The following is a 20,262-nucleotide window of genomic DNA, read 5'->3' as shown; positions in this document are numbered from 1 at the left end:
TAAAAACTATGGGTATTACCCATATTCTATATTTATAACACATTGTCACGTTCCATCGTTTCAATGTTTCTATTTAAACTTAAGTTTAATAGCTAAAGAATATACAGACGACATATGTCTTCGTCTAGTTTCTTCCGTATTCTCTTGTCCTTGCTACCCGTAACCAGTGTGACGTAATGCCTTTATTTGCATTTCAGCTGTTAAGCGCACGTTCTTACATCTTTATTAACTCTATGCGGCTAATCCTGTTCTGTAATGAAATATGTAGTCTTTTCCATTTCCCCCTGACATTCATACATAGCATTTTTCTTTCTTTTTAAACAATGTCTGGTATGCGTGCTGCATAATTTGGAATACACAGCTCTTTAAGCCATCTGCTTTCATCGTAAGATCTAAGAATTTGCCTCATGGAGTAAATTTCAGACATCAAGACTTATTCCATACAATTCTAATCTGTCGCCTTCATATCATTATTTTTGTTGTGACGTAAAGATATAATTTTATGAATTACGAAGTACTCTGACAAAACCTGCTTCAAGCCGCTTTGTTACATCATAATATATATTCCTGCTTTGAGTCTAATCTCGATCCGTGTAGTGACAAGCCATCAGTTACGTCAAAAAAATCAATGATTCTTCCTGGTGCAGAAAGTAGTCGAAAATAGGTGCTGTACATTTTCCTTTTAGTGTAGGAGTTATAAACGGTTGGGAATCCTGCTCTTGAGGCACATCTGTGTGTATGGTACGATGAGGGGCTCTCTGAAGGGGAAACTCTGCAGTTTCCAAAATTCTAGAGATTTTCAGGATTTTAGATTCTAAGGAACGTCAAACATAATACAGAAGTTTTAAATATCTGTGACGAACGGTTGCAATTTATTATGCAAATCTGCTTTCAGGTATGACTCTCTGTGAAGCAGACTTGAATAATTTTAAGGGAAAAATTGTTTCGGGATCGGGTTTCGATCCCGGGACCTTTCGTATAGCGCACGAACGCTCTACCTACTGAGCTATCCAGGTTTCAATTTAAGTTTTAATTGTTGTCTCCAAGTTTGATATCTATTTGTTGAAATTAATATTAACAGAAATATTATAAGTATTATCGTTAGATATGTTGTGTAATGAAGGCGAGAAACAGTTTCAAATAATTTTGTATATATTTTACATTTATTTTTATATTTATTTCTACACACTGCAGTACGAAATTAATACACCGAATAAACACAGTGCACAATCGTCTGAGCAAGCTCGTGTTCGGGGGAGTTCCTATAAATAATTTTTTGCGAGATAGTGCGTATTTGCTTGGTTTTCGCACAAAACCAATCCGCAGTAAGTCTAAAATTCCACATTCAGTATTCCCAACCTAACACACATAACAATTTCCCTCTTCTTACCGCTTAAGTGACATATTAATTTTACTGCTTCTAACATATTATTTTTAGAGACGTTCAATATAGTAATAATTATAAAGTGGAAACTTACCACTGCAATTTCGCCTAAATTGCACTGTTAATTATTGTTTTTAAATATTTGCAAAAATTAAGTAAACTCGACAACTCCACTAAAGTTACTGGATTCGTGATGCAAGTAACATTAAGGAAGCCGTGAAAAAATCAACAAGATTCCAGATGCCGATGTTATTACTGCAATATGTTATATAAATAATATTGTTAAAATATTAAAATGAAAAATAAATCATTACATAACCTTATCGTTTGTTTTAAGTTCGCATTTATGGACTGGGGGAAAAAAAAAGTCAGACGTATATCACGGCCTGCTGGAGTATAGTAAACACAGAAAACATTTTAAAGCAACAATGTTGAAGTTAGATATTTTTGTTTTACAAATTTGCCGTCATAGAACAGAAACAAAGATGGAGATTTCATTGCAACTAATTATAAATTCCTCTTTCAGGTATGTAATAAACGATTTTCGCACAAAATAATGTATGATACACGAGCGGTATGTTTTCTTTCAATTCTCGGAAATTAAAAAAGCTCAACTACGTTTCGTTTTTTAAAACTTTTCCTCGAACATGAAAACTTCAACATACCGCTCTTGTAACGCATATTACTATTGTATTAAAGTTCAGTACAGTATAACAAAAATACAATAAAATTTAATAAAACAATTACAAAACAAGGATTACCTATTGTAACTAAGCAATGGATATAATATTTAATTTTGATTTTAAATACTAGCTTTTCTTATTTAATAAATTCTAATTCTATTATTATTTACGTTTCTGTAAAACTGGTAGTCTAAATCGTTTACCTAAATAAACCGAATTAGCTATAAATCTTTCAAAATAAAAATTCGGAATATCTAATTTAAACTTCCAACGGCTCTTATAGGTATGTATTTCTATTTCGGTTATTTAATCACGCTCAATCAACTTGTAGGTTATTTAGCGTCTGTGTAATTGGTGATAGCGAAATTATATTTGGCGAGATGAGGCCGAGGATTCTCCATGAGATTACCTGACATTCGTCTTACAGCTGGCGAAAACCTCGGAAAACAACCCACCCAAGTAATCAACCCAAGCGGGAATCGAACCCACGCCCGAGCGCAACTCCGGATCGGCAGGCACACGCGCCTGTCGCCTGAGCTACGTCGGTGGCCAGGTATGTTTGATATACTTACAATTCTAATTTAATCAAATTCTTCTGTACGTTACGGAGGACATACCTAAGTATCAAATCTGAAATTTAAACATCGCCGAAAATCGATTTCTAACTACAGAGTACGTCCTTAAAATTTCTATGTTATTTTGGACTTGAGTGCTTGTTAATTACGAGTAAGTTTTCCGATGATGGGACGTGGAAGCAGTTTCGAAAAGATATAGTGTACGCAGTAATAGTTCAAAATTTAGAAAACATATCTTAATTTGCAAGCATTGTACTGTTGTACAGTCAATAGGTCATAGTCTTCAATCTTTGTAATGATATTGTCAGTTCACTTGATAAATTAGAGTGTTCAATCGATTAATTACTCTGGGTATACTATAAGCAGTAACATGAACTGCTGCCAGGAAGCCAAAAGGATAGCAATGGCCAAGGAAGCTTTTAATAGAAAAAGGAGCGTCTTTTACGACCTATGGAAAAAGAACTAAGGAACAAACTACTGAAGCGTTTTATATGGAGTACGGCATTGTATGGGGCAGAAACATGGACATTACGACGAAGCGAAAAGAAGCGACTACTGTAGAAGCGTTTGAAATGTAGATATGGAGGAGAATGGAACATGTGAAGTGGATAGGCAGAATAAGAAATTAGGCAGTGTTGGAAAGCATGGATGAAGAAAGAATGATACTGAAATTGATCAGGAATAGGAAAAGGAATTGGTTGGGTTACTGGCTGAGAAAAAATTGTCTACTGAAGGATGCACTGGAAATAATAGTGAACGGAAAAAAAGCTGGCAGCAGAAGAAGATATCAGATGATAGACGACATTAAGATATATGGATCATATCCGGAGACAAAGAGGAAGGAAAAAATAGGAAAGATTGGAGAAAGCTGGGTTTGCAGTGAAAGGCCTGCCCTTGGACAGAACACTATGAATGAATGAATCGATTAATTTCTGTTTCGATTCAGTAAAATTGGAATGAGTTTTGACCTCTCTAATTGTATTATTATAGTTGGTGAACAAAATTTTTCGTTTGGTTTTCAAGACTACGTAGATGAACTAACATTTCCTGATTCTGGAGTTAAATTTTATTTTTTAAGGTACACCTTTGAAACACAATTACCCGTGGTAATAGGGTAATGACTGACTAATAAAGTTTCCCATTTTTCCTTTTTGTAGGCAATGACAGGTATTCATATCAGAGGGAGATTTTAAGAGCCAGATATTTCTGCATCTCACTGTGATATGTGAACGTCAAAAGAACATACATTAAGTATTTTACATAAACATTTTTAATATTGTCGTTTACCTCACGAACAGTATATGATATTCAGTTTTACTTCTGTTCCGGAGGCACCTGTGTTTTTGAATCTTTCATCTAAAATTTCCATTTTTCTACATACACTTTCAACACTTACATATCACTGATTAAATTTCTAATTTATTTACTGTGTTAATATTTAGAATTTACCTTGCTTGACTAGTTTCGAAGTCTTGTGCTTCATTGTCCAAAGCCTAGTCGTTTAATTAGTAAAATTTACACTTGTCTAGGTCGAATTTATACCCGTCAAATTTGGTCCGGAGGTAATCATGGCAGTTATTATACCAGGGATGTCAAAGTGCCTGCACTGCGTGCTCTCAAAAACCAGCACAACATTTCCTTAAGAGCGATCATTGTACTTTATCTTGCTAAAAAGTGAACTTTATTGAATTTGTATGGCTTTTTGTATAAGCACGTAATACAGGCGCTTTTACAGCCCTGCATTACACTATCAACGGCAACTTAGAAAAAGCTGTTTTCGTATATTTTTAAATATTTTTCTTTTGCACCGTTCTGTCCTTTCTGATGTAAGGGTTGTGGTTGACCAAACACAAAAAAAGCGTGAAAAAGAACAGGACAAGAGAAGATATATAACACTACTCACAAACACCATTCTGAAGCTGCTTTGAATCAAAACTAGTTATAAAAGTCCAAATTATACGACACACGAAAGTTGAATTATTATAACAACTAAAATTTTCTACTACCTTCCTAGTTATACTAATCTTCTTTTATATTCTGCCAAGAATCTGCGATAGCTCAGGGAGTAGGCGGAATCCCGATTTCGAGATATACACTTTTTTTTTAATTATGGTAAACCTTTCATATGATTATTAAATAAGAATACAATAACTTTTTGCATTTAATTTGTTTAAGAAACTCTCAAAAATTTTATTAACACGTTAAGCCTACAAGAAATGACTATGTACATTTTAAAATTTTCAAACGAAAATGTTCTCTTTTCGGATAAGCAATGTTTCTACTTCGGGAAATTTCTTGATACATCGATGTGTGTATTGGCATGATTCTTGTCCACCAAAACATACAAACTTTTACTAATTGTAATCGAGTCAGGTGGGGTGGGATGGGTTGTGTGTCTATATAGAAGTTGTATACTTCAATTTCTTATACAGTAAAAAACAGTTTCAATCAGAATTATAATCTACAACTAACTATATTACCATTCGTGATCTTTTTCTATTATATCTACTCCGCTGACTATTCCGAGCTATGTATACACTCCAGCGCAGCTAACCTGTTTTATACACTTGGTGACCAAACACTGGCCTTTATTCTTTGTGACACCATTAAGGTATCACTCATGAGACAACTAAGCCAGGAGATAATGGGATAGGGTGGCCAGTTCCTTTCGCCCTCCATTGCATACATCGCTGACTAGTAACATATTACACTAATCAGACTTGAGATGCATACAAACAATTGTTCTTCCTCTGACACATATCATCAAGTGATTTGTACTGCCTGATAATAGACGTACATATCAGCCAGAACCTCAATCAGAGGTAAATAGAACATTGTATTATTAAAATGGATTTGAGGGAGGTGGGATAAGATGATAGAGAATGGATTAATCTTGCTCAGGATAGGGACCAATGGCGGGCTTATGTGAGGGCGGCAATGAACCTCCGGGTTCCTTAAAAGCCAGTAAGTAGTAGTATGCACATATACATTTTAAGTTATTAATGGGTACATATAGTATTTCATGATCTCAAGCCTATTAACTGAAAGCTTACCACCAAGTACAGTACGTTTTGTTTTACCGTAAATGCAGTAATATTTATTATATAAATACGTACAACATTTTGTATTTAATAATTTAAATTATACTGTACAAATTTCCGTATTTTACGATGTAAAATAAATACAAACACTGGTAGTTATGCTATAATGACTTATTTTGACATAATTAACTAAATTACTGATAATATTTTATCAAGTAACTTCCAACATTGAACTTCTCATCCACAAACATCAGTGAAAATTATCAGGAAAAGAAGAATAATTGAGGAATATTCCTAACTAAATACAACAAAATGCCAACAGATACAAATATAAAAGGGGTTTTCCCTCAACCAAATATGAGCAAATGCTGGTAACTATCGGTGTTGGACCCTGGACTCATTTCACCGGCATTATCACATTCATCTCATTCAGACGCTAAATAACTTAAAATGTTGATAAAGCGTCATAAAATAACCAACCTAACCTACAAATATAAAAGATGCAAGTTACATCACAAAAAGAAACATGCTTGTTTTTATATGAATTCTAAATCCAGCCAATGAGTTATTTTAATTATTTACGATCTTGTACATCGATAAAACATAACTTGTGTAAGCTAACTTAACATTCACACAAAAATAAACAACACATATAACAATGGAACAGATCAATATAAACCAGCGCTGTAATGAGAATTTAATGAACGTATTCACTCTTTTGCTTGTGTATGCAATTAACCCATTCTATTCTATCTGCAGTTTTCTTCCTCCAGAGCTTCTCTTTCAACTCTACGGCAACATGCTGGCATGCTTACTAAGTTATACTTAGACTACAAGAGTCATTATTTTTATTACTGTAGATATCTAAATTTCGGTCTGATACATTACAGAGGATCTTACATACATAGGTTTTATGTGGAGATTACTGATCTATACTGGACAAATTTATAAACAAATAATGCTCATTTACTTCCACAAATATCAAAATAAATTTAAAATTTTAATCTCATGAATACTCTACGAGACAAAATTACAGTTTCTTTCTGAACACCCCCAAATGCCACACAACTACTGGATTAAAACACAGCAGAAATTTTGGATCCTGAATATATAGTGAATTAATTAGAGCTAATCCTGAACTAAATACACTTAACACACATAGATTTAGGAAACAAATTAGATTATTTAATCGTTTTGTCTTTTCTTAAGCTAATTGAGTTTAAAATCGAAGTTTAATAATTATACATGCACCTTTTTGATTTCGATATTAATTGTATATATTATTACCTGCTGTCCATATGTTACTCTATATTAATGCTTAATTGTACTGAATGAATTTTGTAAAATATTTTATACAACTTCTGCTCTTTCGGGCTGCAATGTTTACTGTAGTGAAAATCTAATATATTAAACTAATAAATTTAAAAATTGAATTTGAATTTGAAATATGTAGCTAACATAGCAGCTCGCGACAAAATATTTTCAAAATATTATTCAACATTCTTGCATGAGGAAAATTTAAACCAGGCAAGTAATAACTATGGTACTTCAATTAAAAATGCGAAATATAGTAACTATCGCTGCCAGTAACTCGGCAACCTTAGAGTGCTGTATAATCTGATTTTGATATATTTCATTCTGTATGATTCACTTCCGCCAGAAACAATATAATCAAAATCGATTTTAATAAAAGCATAACCTTTCTTTGTCTGTTTAATAAGAAAGAGACAGAAAGAAAGGAAAAGAAAGAAAGAAGAAAGAAAAAGAAAGAAAGAAAAGGAAGAAAGGAAAGAAGAAAGAAGAAAAGAAGAAAGGCAGACAGGAAATAAAAAGAAGGGCAGAAAGAAGAAAGAAGAAAAGAAGGGAAAAAGAAAGAAGAATGGAAGAAAGAAGGGAGAAGGAAAGAAAGAAAGAAAGAAAGAAAGAAAGAAAGAAAGAAAGGAGGAAGAAGGTAAGAAAGAAGGGAAGAAAGAAGGAAGAAGGGAAGAGAGAAGGGAGGGATTGATGAATGGAAGAAGAAAAAGGGAAGAAAGATAAAAGAAGGAAGAAAGAAGGGAAGAAAGAAGGAAGAAGGGAAGAAAGAGATAAAGAAGGGAAAAAGAAGATAAGAAAGAAGAAAGACGGTAATAAAGAAAGGGAAGAAAGAAAGAAGAATTGAAGAAAGAAGGTGCAGTAAGAAGAGAAGAGAAGAAGGAAAAAGGGAAGAAAGAAGAGAAGGAAGAAGGGCTGAATGGAAAAAAGTAGGGAAGAAGGGATGAATGGAAGCAAGAAAGGAAGGAAGAGAAAAGAAGGAACAAAAGGAGTAAGGAAGAAAGAAGGGAAATGTTAAGAGAAGAAGGTACAAAATAAGGAATAAAGGAAGAGAGAAGGGAAGGATTGATGAATGGAAGAGATAAGGAAGAAGAGAAAAAAGGGAAGAAAGATAAAAGAAGGAAGAAATGGAGAAAGGAATAAAGAAGGGAAGAGAGAATAAAAAGGGAATAGGAAGGAAAGAAATAAGGAGAAAAAGGAATAAGGGAAGGAATAAGAGAATAAATATGAATAAGGAAAGGAAGAAGGAAGGGGAGGAAGGAAAGAAAATCCCTTTATCTGTGAACGAAAAGCGAATATGCTATTACTATCGCAGGCACAAACTCTGACATTAGAGCCTTATAAAAGACTACAGGAAATTTCCGGTTAGTTACTTTCCTAGCTAATTGTCATCAAAGTACGGCTCTACTTGATTCGCTAGGTAAACATAACAGTATAACTCTTTCAATATAAGGCCAACAAAAGGTCGAGTGCTAATAGTAACTCAACTTCTCCGGCAGTATAGTACAAAAGCACCGGCCTATCATTCTGTAAACGCAGGTTCGATCTCTTGCGTTGGCTGAATACTTGTTCTTTCAACATTACAAATTGCATTCCATCAACAGTATACATTTCATGATATAAAACTATTATGGTTTCAGGGTAAGGTATAAGAGCTTCGATGGTGTCAAGTGAATATGATCATCCAAAACACTGCTTCTTTAAAATGTGTTCGATAGTGCGTCTGTGCCAGACGAATACGGTCAATAAACGATGACACTTGCTGGCACGCTGGAAAAATTCCCGGTACTACAAGATAAACTTCTTGCGTCGAGACGAGTTAGCAACCTACAGATATCATATCACCAATTTTCAGAGGTGTCCAATTGCAATTCCATAATAGTCTGTGGTAGCTAACAAATCCGCCCCGAGTCATGCTTAAAATGACGTCCTCTGTATTTAAGCATGGTTTGAATGCATTAATTGAAATGGATAGAGCCCTTTCCTTCCCGTGCACGTAGGTCATTTAAGTGGGCCTATTATGCTATAAGTAACTGAAAAGATTGTCCAAGTCGCAAAGTCTCCTTGAAGGGTCTTGGGTCTGCTTTCCTTATATCCTCTGGTCCCAGCCTATCCAAGCTCATGAGGATGTAATACTGTATCTGATTGTGGATAAAGGCTCACAGTTACATTACAGTAGATTCAACTTCCCTTTCGCACGTGGAATCTGTAGTCAGTCCCATCCTTGCAGAGTGTTGTGTCCTGTTAATATACCCACTACACCTCTAACTCATTGCGTGATTTCCCATATGGCCCTTCGTGAAGTCATTCCAAAGACAGGTCCGGCCCCATAAAGATATGTGCCGAGCCCTCCCTCGCCAATCTATCGACAATGTCGTTACTGTACCTCTGAACCCCGCATGTCCTTGTACTCAACACAGTATCGGTATCAGGAGCAGAGAAGATTCAGTGTCCTCTGGCATTGCCATACCAGTTTGAACATTTTTTGCAGCATGGCTTAGAAGTCAGTTTCTACTTTTTAATTTCTATTCATTGTATGAAAATAATGTAATAAAAACGGATTTCTTTCCTATTTTAGCTTTTAAAGTGTCTTTTTTCTAACTATTTTAAGGAGTGCAAGTCTAGTTTTCAGGTAAAAGCTCCCTGTGAAGCAGTCTTGAATAATTTCAAGGGAAAAATTGTTCCGTGGCCGGATATCGATCCCGGGGCCTCTGGTTGAACGTACCAGCGCTCTACCGACTAAGCTCCCCAGGAATTCCACCCGACACCGTCTCAATATTTCCGCTTATATCCACACAACTCGAGTGGGCTGACGAGACGCCAGAGACCCACATCGAGTGCACACGAACTCTGCGTGATTTGAAATTGTGGTTTTCTGTTAACCTACCTACAGTTACGTATACATTATGCAAGTCTAGTTTTCAGGTAAAGCTCCCTGTGAAGCAGACTTGAATATCTGATGAATAATCGATATCCGGTCCCGGAAGAATTTTTCCCTTGAAATTATTTTAAGGAGTTTTATTACTAAAAAGCTTCCTGTCTCTAATAATAAAATAATAATAATAATAATAATAATAATAATAATAATAATAATAATAATAATAATAATAATAATAATAATAATATGCAATCATTTTCATCTTTCATTTGGTTAATGAATAAACCAAATGCGACAACGCAGAGCGAGTATCCAGAAAGACACAACTGGTTGGTTATTGTTAAGTCAGCCATGCAAACTACGACGGTAACTAGCAACAAAGGGATGTCGCATGCGTACTATGAAAACGTGGCTATTTACGTAAACTGCTGACATCTTATAATGCAAAATAATTCTCAATTGTGCAATCGAGAGACTAAAAATTAATTTAGATAACTAATTCTCCGCGAACTCTCATTATGAACTTAGCAGTGAAGGGAATACTGATCGCTACCGTAAAACAAAATAGACAAAGCAATCACTGTGTTGGTTAGTTCGTTGATTCGTTGCTCACGTCTACGGATATGGTAGACGAAGACGCTCCCGGGAGGGTGAAGAATTTCATTTCCGAGATGGAAGCACCTGTAATGAGAAATTAATTTCCCGGTGATTGAATGCCAGTGAGGGCGATGACTAGCTGAAATAAGCTTCGACGTGGGCAGAAATGGTCTGAAAATCTCTTACTTACAAACTGTGTTTTAGCGTGGCATGAATGCACGACAAGGGTCTCCTAGCTTGATTTCCCTTTCGAAAGAAGCCGTATTAAGAATGATAATAACCCTTATGAATCCATTGTCCCTTAATTTAATCCAAAAACAAGGCGGGCGACATTTGTCGGTTGTGTAGTATTAGAGATAGGCCTATTTAACACTCCTTTTAAACTACAAAAACTGTTGGGAATTATGAGATGATTATTAAAGGTAGGAATTTATATCACAACATGAGGATATTAGGTTAGTTGTGCTTAGACTGCCGTTACGTCATGAATGACGTGAAGCCTGAGGTATGCCCAGGGTACAACTGAAATGTGTTTTGTATCACAGCAATTGAATGGGGATATGCTTCTCGTGCGTAGGGTTCAGCGTTGTGCCCCGGCAATTGGCCTGTTTACATTTCACTGTGATTCGTTGATTGGTTAACCACATAAAACTAAAACCTCACTCTGCTTATACCACGGCAGAGTTCCCTAACAAATACCCATGCACCTTCATTGCTAGCTACGCCCACTCTCTCTTTCAACAACGAACACACTACTGGATGTTCATTTCAAAGTGTGTCATGACGTCACTGTTGTGAGTCAGAGATTTGAAGCGAGTTTCAGCTTTTATGTCAGAGAAGTTGCCTATTATTTAAGGCGTTCAATCTGAACTTGAGAACGTGTACGGTATAACTTGAACGTCGTAGCAACAGATGACGGTCTGTGCGGTCTGTGTGCTACCATAATCTCTTTCGAACTGTATTTTACGCGGGCAAATCGTACGCAGGGTATTTGTTATCATCGGTAACGGCAACATTCCACAACACAAATCAAATGCTCCGTGTCCATGTTGACAGTCGAAATTAATGTCAACAAATACGTTAAGTAATCGTCTTAACCCTCTCCCCATAAAGAAAAAAAAACTCATCACAGTACGTGTTTCCAAACAGTTCACATTCCTGCCACTACCGGCAATACCGTACGTATCGGTAAGTACTCTTCAGAATGAACGCCGTACTTGCCAGGCAACTTTTCTGGCACATAGATAATACGCCTTTGCGGAAGTGTAGGAAGATTGAATTCTCTAGGCTCATCGGCTAGCCACATGACGGCATTCAGCGAGCCATGACACACTATGAACTGAACACGCAGTAGTCCACACCTGTGGAGTAACGGTTAGCACGTCTGGCTGCGAAACCAGGTTCGATTTCCGGTCGGGGCAAGTTACTTGGTTGAGGTTTTTCCGGGGTTTTCCTTCAACACAATACGAGCAAATGCTGCGTAACTTTCGGGGCTGGACCCCGGACTCATTTCACCGGCATTATCACCTTCATCTCATTCATACGCTAAATAACCTAAGATGTCGATAAAGCGTCGTAAAATAACCTACTTAAAAAACGAACACTCTATGCATACCTAACCTTGTAGTCTCTGTTGGTAAATTCCTATCTTTAATGATTATACACGATAACGGGGAAAATGATAAAATGAAAATTATAGAGGAAGTGAACTTCTTAAAAAAATATCTAGTTCACTTCCGCTTCATCTATTTCCGCTAATGATGCGTCCATTTTAAAAATATAGTATATCCACTCTTTTGCGCCCTCGCTATTACTGAATGCATTGCTTACGGGGTTAGCAGTTTTTTGTAATAGGCCTATTTTACTACACAAAAACAATCTTGCAGCTGCTATGTATCTCACGACACAGCGTTCATACCATGAACAAGGGTATAATTCTAGGAACTGAGTCCATTCTCCTGTAATTATTACGATCCCGGATCATGTTAGCATATCACGGCGCACTTCAGTTTCAAAGTGGCTGCGTTTCATTCCTGGAAAAGAAAGTACTCAACTGCTAGAAATATAAGGGTTAATGAAAACTATATTAAAATACTGCGTGTAAATCAGGTCGTGTGTTTGAATGTTTCCTAGAGCTTCACCGAAGTTATGCGAAGCATCCTTTATACCCATTTAGTGTAGTCGAAAATTTCTTAAAGTTATGGGCATTAAGGTAAGCTTTGCTAGGGATGTTAAAATATTTTATAGACAGATAATAAATTATAAACAAATATATTTTATGCTCGACCATGCCGAAATGTAGTAATGATACACCTGGTAGCAGCCCTTTAATAGACCTCATTAAAGTACACCTATTCGTTAAAGTTCAGGTGTTCCACCAATCAGAAAATACCATTGTAGCAATATGAAAGCGCAAGTATCGATTATTCTCGGATATGCAATCGAAAGACAACTAGTTCTGTTACTATATTAATTAGCGTTAATTGTAAATAATATTCAAATAAATTCAATGTGTCACCTCGTTTTTCAATGTCTAATTCAATTTCAAGGTTATATCAAGATTAATGTTTATGTTACTCTCTAGATTATATCAAGGTCAATGTCGACATTTGTTTCTCGGAAAAAAATCAATACTTTCGCGTCTGCGCACATCTCACAATTTACGAGGTACTGCACAAGGTCAGTTCCGCTCCTCAGTCAGATAAGAATAACATGAATACTTATGAATAATTTGAAGTTAGAAATATGGTCGAGCATAAAAAGTCGTATGAAACTTGACTATAATGGTAATTAAGACGCTCGTATGAAAATTATGAAACGAGCGCAAGCGAGTTTCATCAACATACTCTGGTCTTAATTACTACCATTATAGGCTCGTTGCATAATGTACTACAGTATTTTGGTATCAGTAAAATAGTTCCTTTAGAGACGGATACAGTCCGTAAAATAGGAATCAATCCTATAAAGTCCTCATGCAACACTTTACGAATTGAATTTGTGTAACCACGACAACACATTATTCAAGTGGCCAGCGATGTAAATTTAATATAGGAAATACATTCTAATAAAAGGAAGGCCAATAGGAATAAATATTGAAAATGAGATTAAATTTTATACATCTTGATTACACTATATCTCTTCGGAATATATAAATTTTAGTTTATTACTAGTTTTAGAAACCACTTTACGGACTGAATACCAAAAAAATAGTGTATGTAACAAGTATGTGAAACTCGGTTTACGCCTCGTTCATAAACATCTATACTCGTCCGCTATAGATACGTTTCACGTACTAGTTACAGAAATAACTACTAACGGATTGCATATACCTGGAGCTTAATTTTTTGTGTTTATTGCCTAAAGTCATAAATGTAAAATAATATTGTAATTTTTAGTTATTGATAAATAACTCTACTGTAAAGCAACATTCCTTATTTCAAAATCTCTCGCCATTTATTTTAATTATGAGCAAAAGTGACAGCTATAGTAATATACCGTCTAGAAATATATACATAATTCCGTCCACAGTTATCAGTATATTTTAACAATTTTCATTTTATGTTCTAATTTTCTGAAGATCTATTATTATATATAACTCTAAATTTTAAACCAATTACATTATTACACGTCATTTGTCAACATAATTTACACAGACATGAAACAGTAATAATAAAACTTTTCGAGTTGCGATGGAAAATGACAAATACACGCTTCGGGAAACTAGAGCAAAATTTACAGAAGTTAAATCAGGATGAAATGGTTACTAGACCAAATTAGGGCATAAATCTGAAAGTAATATCTGTAACCAAAGTGTAATTTCACTATGATAAAACAAACAAGTCTGAAATATAATAAAATAATAAAACTGGAAATTAAAATCCTTGCCTAAAAATGTATGTATTTGGCATTTCTCCATCATTCTTTTGTTGCCCACAGCATCTCATATTTTGTCTGTAGTACGGTATCATAGGGATGATAGAATGCATGGCGGCTGAAAGATATTATTATTATTATTATTATTATTATTATTATTATTATTATTATTATTATTGTTATTATTATCATCATCATCATCGTCATTCTGAAGGGGAAAAGCGAACTCCTGTGCTACGTCTGTATGAGAACTATTACGCTTACCTCTAGCTGGGTACATTTCCAACCCAAACTCGCTCACTAACAGTATAATAAGATTCGTTGGGTATCCAGGTTCCAAATAGGCAACCCCGCTCAACCCTAAACCAGACCATCTGTGCATCTCCAGTCAGCATCAGGGAATGTTACGGAGTATAAATTGATGTCTAATGTGTGGAGGAGGGGAATCCTGAGAAATACCCCAATTGTGACCATGTCCGCCACAAGCGTCGGGCCTGACCATGACCCGGACTCGAACCGAGTTCTGTCAAGGCTGAGGCAGGATGACCCAGTTGTCAGCGTCGGATTCACGAATGCCACCCCGTTAAGGGCGGTCTAACGTTGCATGGATTATAGATACGAGCAGATTACCGAGTGGAGGATGTTGTAGGTCACTGGTTTGTGCTACTTCAGAATTGCTTATATGTTGTGCCCAAGAAGTCACCGAAAAATTTTGTCTAGATCTCTTATCATCAGTAGAGCTCTTCTCTGTGGCGTAAACTTTGATGCGGGACACTCACTTTAACTTTTCTTCCCTACAAAGCCATGCTAAGGAGTTTAAACGCCCTTAAAATCCATCGCCCTTGCAGTGTTAAGTGTGGTAATCACTAGACCGCCTATAACGACAACGTATTCGGATTCGTATTCCATTACGAACTTAGTTCCATTCTTTGTCTTGCTTTTGTCTGGTGCTGTTATAAGAGTTACCCTTCCACCATGCTAACCGCGTTTTCTATACCCTTGAGGGGAGGGGCACGGGTTAGAACTGCCCTCGCACGTAGGCCGCTTGGATGGACCCATTTTACTACCCGGAGTGGAATGGTGTGCATACCTTAAGGCCTCCTGAGCTACAGATATCCCTGCGGGCCGCCTCCGAACTCCCCTACAACCTACAGAATCTCTTTACTTTTCCTCGTGAGCATTACCGCGGTCCCTCAACCCCGTTTCCACGAGCTACCATACAGTACATAGCATCAACATCATCAAACTAATGGCCACATACCCAGGAGTTCAATTTCGGTGCCAGCTCGCAGACGATTCTAGATCGGAGCAAGCCCAAAATATAGAGAAGAAACGGAGATGATGATGATGATGATAATGATGATGATGATGATGATGATGAAAGAGGGTAAGTGTAATTATGATGGTAAAATAAGTTTTGGCCAACGCTCGAAAGTTACCAAGCAATTCTGCTTCAATTGGTTGAGGGAAAACCTCAACCAACTTACAGAATTTGAACCCTGACAGTTCGTTTCATTGTAGGGAGTTTTGGTACTTGTGCATGTTTAGTGTTGGTTCAGAACCCTCACAGCATTACCGAAACCAATTCTTGATGAGAATTATGAAACATTATTCTTTAATTGGTTAGTTTACGACGCCTTATCAACTGCTTAGGTTATCAACTGAGTGAGATGAAGGTGATAATGCTAGCGAGATGAGTCCTGGATCCAGCGCCGAAAGGTATCTAACATTTGCTCGTAATGGGTTGAGGGAAAACCCCGGAAAAATTCTCAACCAGATAACTTGTCCCAACAAGGATTTAGACCTAGGCCAGCTAATTTCACGGCCAGACGTGCTAAACGTTCACAGAGTTGGACAAACAGATATTATACACTATATCTGTATGTAATAAAATACAGATGTCATGTTATTGAAATTGAACACAAATTGTACTGATCGTTTTTTAGATAAACTGAAATTATATTTAATTTAAATATAAAATAAGATAACAGATTGCTCGAACATCTGGTAATTTTATTATTACGCGTTTTGAATTTAATCTCTTTTTATTCCAGTAATCTGCTTTTTCAATCAAGTAGCCAATGAACGTTACATAATTATTGTGTGCCATTTTATCTTTATATTACGCTTGCAAACAAATGAGCAATTGTTATTCCATTACGCTTGAAACCGTGCAGAAGTTCCATTTTCGTATTTTGTTTAGAGGTTGGTAATAATAATATATTTTATATACTACAAGTAATACTATACCTCAAATATAATTTCAGATCAACAACTGAAAGGTCTCTTTGGAAGACCCACCTTTCCTCTCCCATAATTTCACAAATACTCTGTATCATCATCATCATCATCATCTCTTTTACCACCTCGTATGGAATTGCCCGTCCTTGACAGCGAGGAGAGGTTTATTATTTATGGATAGTAATCCAACTACGAAATTTAACATTTAAAATGTCCCTTATTGATGAAAAGACGTTTGACAGAATGTATTGGAACAAACTGATGGACATCCTGAAGAAAATAGGTATGGATTGGAAAGACAAGAGCCTGTTCAGTAATCTTTATATGAAACAACGAGTCAAAGTCAGGATAGGAGAAGAAATGTCTGAAGGAAATGAAATAGGGAGAAGAGTACAGCAAGGATGTCCTTTATAATCTATCCTATTCAACATCTACTTGCAGGATTTTGTAAGAACTGTTTGAAAACATAGTAGGAGTGAAAGTAGGAGGAAGAAGAACAAAGTGCATAAGATTTGCTGATGATATGGCGTTGTTAGTAGAAGAGGAGACGATACTAAGGAATATGCTACTGGAGCAAAATGACAGCTGTGAGAAATATGGGATGAAGATAAATGCATGGTTGTCGGAAGAAAAATAAAGAAGGTAAAGTTGCTAATTCTAAATGAAGTAGTAGACCAAGTGGACAGCTTCAAATATTTGCGATGTACTATAAGCAGTAACATGAGCTGCTACCAGGAAGTCAAAAGGAGAATAGCAATGGCGAAGGAAGCTTTTAATAGAAGAAGGATCTCTGAAAAAAGAAATAACGAAGAGACTAGTGAAGTGCTTTGTGTGGAGTGTGGCATTGTATGGGGCAGAAACATGAACATTACGACGAAGTGAAAAGAAACGAATAGAAGCATTTGAAATGTGTATATGGAGAAGAATGGAGCGTGTGAAATGGACAGACAGAATAAGAAACGAAGCTGTATTGGAAAGAGTGGATGAAGAAAGAATGATACTGAAACTGATCAGAAAGATAAAAAGGAATTTGTTAGGTCACTGGCTGAGGATAAACTGCCTACTGAAGGATGCATTGGAAGGAATGGTGAACGGGAGAAGAGTTCGGGGCAGAAGAAGATATCAAATGATAGACGACATTAAGAAAGTGGATCATATGAGGAGACTAAGAGAAGGGCAGAAAGTAGAAAAGATTGGAAAATTCTGGGTTTGCAGTGAAAGACCTATCCTTGGGCAGAACACTTACGTATATTTGTAATGAACCTGTTATACCCAAGCAATACTTAATGTACCTCTGTTTACTACTACATTCTTACTTGCCTCTTTTTTTCACTTAATTTTATTGTAATACTTCTTTCTTTGTCTACTTCCTTTCCATTGTGTAATAGCGTGCGGTCTCCACTGTTGTTTGTCTCATCCAAGAACATTTCTGACGTAAACAAATGTGTGATGAATTTCCCTGTAACTAATGGAACTACCCGAGGCGAATGGTTGACAGAAATATGCATGTCCTTTACGTTACATTGTGTACATATACTTAGTACGTTTTCTCAGCAACTTGTCATATACAGTTTGCCTCAGATTTCAATATGTAGTCATCGGCGTAGCTCAAGCGGCTTGCCTGCTAATCCGGAGCTGCTCTCGGGCTCGGGTTCGATTTCCGCTTGGGCTGATACCTAGTTGGATTGTTTCCGAGAACTTTCCGAACTGTAAGGCGAACGTCAGGCAATTCATGGGAAATCCTCGGCCTCATCTAGACAAATATCATCTCACTATCACCAATTTCATCGATTCTAAATAACCTAGTACTTAGATGAAATAGCGTCGTTAAATAATCGACTAAAATCGTCTTTTATATAAGTACCAATACAATCAATTAATGGAATAATTTTAATAACAGTAGCTTTAGATTTCTGTAGTTATTCGACACTCATTAGAGAGCTTTCTTCATATTCGTCACTGGAGCTGATATTAACAGTAGTAACCAGTCACCGGCGTAGCTCATGCGGTACGAGCTTGCAGTTCCGGACAATTGGCCACAGAAAATTGGTAACTGGGACAATTGGCCACAGAAAATTGGTAATAGGGACAATTCGCCACAGATAGACAATTTGCCACAGATAGACAATTTGCCACAAATAGACAATTTGCCACACCGTCCATTATCCAAAAATGGGACCGTAACAATTTATTTAAATGTGAATTAGTGGCAAATATGATAACTTTCACGTTGTCCTCCGGTTCAAAATACAACAACCACCTTTCTCCTTGTAAGGTCTTAGTGTATCTGTCGACTATAACGTTCAGTTCGTCAATATTCCTTGGTGCAGCTTCCTGGCACGGCGCACAGTTTTTTAATAGATGGTTTCTTCGGTAGATTCACATTGGCTTCGCTTGCAATACGCTGTAACTCATTTTGAATAATGACAGACGTTGGTTCTTGGGTAGTCCCCGCCCTTGCCTTCATGTTCTCTACACATTCCTTTGCCTTAATCCTTCCCCAGTCTGCAGAATGATTCTTGTGTTCAGACGGTTCTTTGACGACACTGCTTCCATCTTCTGATAACGTGACTGTTGCATTACACCCGCCACGCATGTCACAGCGCCAAACAACTCCATTCTTATTTTCTCTAAGTCTCGTGTATATGTAGCCAAGATATATTAATTTGTCGGGGCCTCTTTCTGATTTTGTCAAGCGAATTTCTTCCGCCATAGTACCGAAGTAGTTTACAACTTCTGGATTTGTCTTGTGTTACCATAGAAATATATTATAAATTGTTGCGAATTTGGGTATTGCCTTGAATTTTAATGTGTGGCTAATTGTATTTGATACGAATTTCAATTATGTGGCGAGTTGCCTCTGTGGCCAATTTTCTGTGGCCAGTTGTCCCCAACCCCGACCTTGGGCTGATTACCTGGTTGGGTTTTTTCTGAGTTTCCCAACTGTAAGGCTAATGTTAGGTAATCCCATGGAAAATTCTCGGACTCGTCTTGCAGATACCACCTCGTTAACACCAATTCCATCGACGCTAACTAACCTAGTAGTTGGTGCAGTGTCGTTAAATAACGAACGTATAGCTACGTTATTGCTAAAGCTCTGCTTGTAAAGTTTTGTTTACAATAAATGGCTTGATGAGATGGAATCTATACTTTCTAACGACACTTTCCACTTCCTGTGTAACTATATTCTTATGTAGGTCTACTATTTATACTAATGATCAGTTTTTTAGTTTGTTGAATATGATTTTACGCTGCTTGTAACTGAATATTTTCGCTAGTTTTATAAATTCATCAAAATTTTAATGCTTTAATGTCTGCACGGTATATTTATAAGATTTACATTTAAAAGAGATAATTGGTTGGGAATCACTGCAAAATGAAGTTATACAGGCTGATTCAAGAGGATTTACCGTCCCTTACGGAGCTTATTCCCCCAAGACATTCTGAGCAAAAAATGCTATATAAACATTTGTCCTAATCTTAATATTTTCAGAATTACACTAATTTGAAGTTGTTTGTAAAATACCATTATTCTTGAGTTTTAAAGGTAATGGAATATTACAGATAAAGAATGAACTATTCAGAAGTATCATTTCTTTAATTAGCTAATATTCTGAAGCTAGAAATGTGTTGTGAATTCCATAGTTGCTTCGTACAGAATTTTTTTTTAATTTTTAAC

At 36.3% G+C, this 20,262-nt stretch overlaps 1 protein-coding gene across 5 annotated transcripts in view; it reads left to right on the top strand.

Annotated features, from left to right (window-relative positions):
• Positions 1 to 20,262, top strand: part of LOC138706004 (uncharacterized) — an 843,117-nt gene that overhangs the window by 659,987 nt on the left and 162,868 nt on the right. The gene's annotated exons all lie outside the window — the stretch shown is intronic.

This window comes from Periplaneta americana, chromosome 9 (genome assembly GCF_040183065.1).
Source record: "Periplaneta americana isolate PAMFEO1 chromosome 9, P.americana_PAMFEO1_priV1, whole genome shotgun sequence".
Classification (NCBI taxonomy): domain Eukaryota; kingdom Metazoa; phylum Arthropoda; class Insecta; order Blattodea; family Blattidae; genus Periplaneta; species Periplaneta americana.
The sequence above is the reverse complement of the archived record's forward strand: the minus strand, read 5'-3'. Positions and strand labels throughout refer to the sequence as shown.